General features: G+C 46.4%; 1 pseudogene across 1 annotated transcript; it reads right to left on the minus strand.

Moving 5' to 3' along the window:
• Positions 1-2187: 2187 nt before the first annotated feature.
• LOC306658882 (MARCKS-related protein-like) lies at positions 2188-2912 on the minus strand (annotated as a pseudogene). Its single transcript has one exon. The product of its transcript is annotated as an MARCKS-related protein-like (transcript).
• Positions 2913-3735: the final 823 nt, after the last annotated feature.

Consider the following 3735-nt stretch of genomic DNA (forward strand, 5'->3'; position numbering starts at 1 on the left):
CCTGCTTCTGTGTTTTGAAACCTGTGATAGTTCAACTGGCAAGTAGCGACCCAGGATTTGGGTTGCTTTTATACAGAGACTGAGGATATTAATATAAGAAATCAAGCCAGAAACAGTGGTACATGCATGTAATTACAGTAGCTCAGTAGGCTGTGATAGGAGGATTGCAAGTTGGAGGCCAGCCTCAGCAATTTAATGAGGCCATAAGAAACTTAGTGAGACCCCAAGTACCAAAAATAGAAAGAAAGAATCATAGCTATCATGCAGTGGTGTGCAACTGTGGATTCTAGAAATACTCAGTCAAGGTGTGCTGGGAATAAGGACATGCTATTAGAAGTGCTCTCTTATTTATGGACTATGCACAGCAGCTGATATTCCTTCCTGACATCTAGCATAGTCACTTGCACTCAGGATCTCAAACCTGGGTCATTCACCTGGTAGCCCCTTTTCACTGTGGATATTCACTGGGATTTGGGAAGATCATGTCTCTTGCTTGGAATTTGGGAGAACAGCAGTGATCCATGGAGGAATTACATCAATCTACTTACTTGCCTTGCGTAAGCTCCGTAGTATACACACTCACCACATCTATCTACATCACCTATCTAGATTTTCAAAAGAAGAATGTATTATCTGAATTGATAAAATGCTTTCTATAAAAAATGATACTTTGCAGGCACAGTGGCACACACCTGTAATCCCAGCAGCTCTGGAAGCCGAGGCAGGAGAATTGTGAGTTCAGAGTCAGCTTAAGCAACAGCAAGGCACTAAGCAACTCAGTGAGACCCTGTCTCTAAATAAAATACAAAATAGGGCCAGAGATGTGGCTCAGTGATCAAATGCCCCTGAGTTCAATCCCTCATACAGCCCCCAAAAACACTTTGCTTAATGCTACTTTATCTTTGATGACTGAAAGCATTTACTGAAGTTTATTGATTTGTATATGTGGGTATATATTTTAATAACTAAGAAAATATAGGGGCTGGGGTTATAGCTTGGTGGTGCAATGCTTGCTTAGCATATGTAAGGCAGTGGGTTTGATCCTCAGCATCACAAAAAATAAATAAATAAAATAAATGTATTGTGTCCATCTACAACTTAAAACTAAACAAATGAACAAACAAAAAAAAAGACCGGGGATGTAGCTCAGTAGTAAACTGCTCCTGGGTGTAATCTCTGGTACCCAAAATAAGTAAATAAATAAATATTAAAAAGAAGAACATAGAAACTTTGCGATGACAGATACTTTGTTCAATAGATGATATTGACAAAATTGACAATGAAGAAGGGGACAAAACTGGCTCTCGTATTGTGCTAGAGTTTAATCAGTTTCTCAGTAGTCATTGAATTATTCATTTGTTTATTGAGTTCTTTGCTTCCTCCTGACCTCAGATTCTCTCTCCCCCCCTGTCATTTTTTTTTAGGACTTGGTTAAAACCCCCTCATTTTGTGAGTTCTGTTCTAGGTACTCTAAAGAAAGGCATGCTTGGATTGCAAAGGGAGGAAAAAGGCACAGTTTCTGACATCAGAGGCTTGAATTTTAACTCAGCAGAGGAAGATGGTTGGAAAAAAAATGTTGACTGACTAAGAATACATCTTAATTTCTGTGCTACTATAACAATACATGGGACAGGCTAATTTATGATGAAGAGAAATTTATTGGCTCAGTCGTGAGGATCACAAAGTCTAAAATGAAATCTTGGGCATCTGTTGAGATTTTTTCTGTGTCATCACAGGGCAGAAGGTAGAATGGCAAAGAGACCAACGGGGGCTGATCCTATGTTTGGATAATGGCATTGACCCATTTATGAAAGGGGAGCCCTTGGGACTTACATACTCCCATGAGATGCCAGCTCCCAACACTTGCACTGGCAATGATTTTTTATTTTTATTTTGTAACTTGTATGTCCTCCCCAGCCCAGGTGACACTAGGAACAGCACAAAAGACTAAAAACTCAACGGGTAAGGCTGGACACTCAGAGCTTAGGAGTAAAAACACCCCACTTCTGGTTCAGGGATTTGGGGAGTAGGATGAGCAAAACCTACCTGGAAAAGAATTTTGGGAGACAGAATCAGCAATTGCCTTCTACAGGGGTAGGGACAGGGAAGGAGGTAGGGCCAGGGACAGGAGCATTTCACATCACTAACCTAACTTGGGAAATTGTAAGGGGCCATCCTCAACTGGCCTTAAGAGAAAAACCAGATGGCTGATGGGAGAAACCACAGGAGGGAGAAGAGGAAAGCCTGAGAGTGGGGAAACAAGCCCTTCCTTTCTGGACACAGGAAGATAGCCGGGGCACCAGGTTCAACCACCCGTCCCCACCCACACTCATTCTGCTGAACACCGGCTGATGCAGGGTCTCTTTCTGGCCCAAGGGAGCGGACGGCTCTGCAGCCTGGGGTGCTGCCTCTTCTTTGTCTCCTGCCTTGGAGGCAGCACTAGCCTCTGCCCTTTGGCCTGGGGCTCCTGGGTGAAAGCAGCGTTCCTTCAGGGCAGCGCCTTCCTGGCTGCGGGCACCAATCTCCCTCTGTGCCTGCTCTTCCTCTGGGTGAGGAGGTGGAAGAATCACCCCCACCCTCCTTCCCATTTCTCTGGAAGGACAGGCCACTCAACTTGAAAGCTTTCTTGAAAGAGAATTTCTTTTTCTTAGAGGTTTCCATGGCAGCCATCTCCCCATTGGCCTCAGGGCCCTGGCCAGGGGGTGCTGGCTTGATGGCATTGCCAGTGGCCCCAGCTGCCTCATCTGTTCCCCGCATGGGTTGCAGGGTGACTCCCCTTCACCTTTCTGGGTTACATTTCCATTGCTTTCCATATGGCCATTCATCTGTCCATTGGCCTTTGCAGGTGGAGCTCCTGCTGTCTCCTTGGAGGTCATGTTGCCCCCAGGAACCTTGGAGTTCTGGCTGCGCATAACGGGCTGTTGGGGTTTGCTGGGGGACACCCAGAACCGCCCCCCGCTCACACCACAGAGGATAGTACAGAGGGTCAAACTAGCAGTAGGAGGGTTGTTGAGTGGGAGGAGAACCAGGTGCAGCCCAGTTCCCTGCCACTGCTGTGCTTCTCTGTTGGGGGCTGTGCCATGTTGGCAGTGCCGGGATGGTGCCTGATCACGTCAGTAGCGAGGAGGTTGATTGACATAGCACACTCAGGTGATTTTCTCATCCACGCACACAATGTATGCACATGTGTTCTTGAGCACTAATTGCCTGCTCGGAGGTCTCACCTAATCTTTGCGTAAGAGGTGGCCCTGCTCTCCGCCTCCTGGAGGTGATATAAGCGTAGGTGGAGTAAGACAGAGACAGCAGCCATTAGCAGAAGAAAAGCAGGAGAAGGACACACGCTACAGCAGCCATTAGCAGAAAAACAGCAGAAGAAGACACATGCACGGCAGTAGCCAGAGGGAAAAACACGCCATAGCAGCCATTAGCAGAAAAGCAGCTAGGATACACAGAGAAGCAGAAGAACACGCGCGGCAGCGAGTAGGGGCAGCGGCGGGAGGCAGATCGCAGAACAGAGAACTGAGACGCATCACTAGGGCACCTTAGGTAGACGTACCCGTAGTTCACAGGATGCAGGACTTTAAGGCATGGCAAGTCTCTTCCTCTAAGATCTAAGCAAAGCCTGTCCTTCTCTCAAGGTCTCTCTTAAGCAAAGTCTCTTTCTCTCTGATAAGCAAAGTCTCTCTTTCTCCTCTCAAAGCAAGTAAACCTCATTTCCTCTATCCTCTATAAACA

Source organism: Sciurus vulgaris (genome assembly GCF_902686455.1).
Source record: "Sciurus vulgaris genome assembly, chromosome: 4".
Taxonomy (NCBI): domain Eukaryota; kingdom Metazoa; phylum Chordata; class Mammalia; order Rodentia; family Sciuridae; genus Sciurus; species Sciurus vulgaris.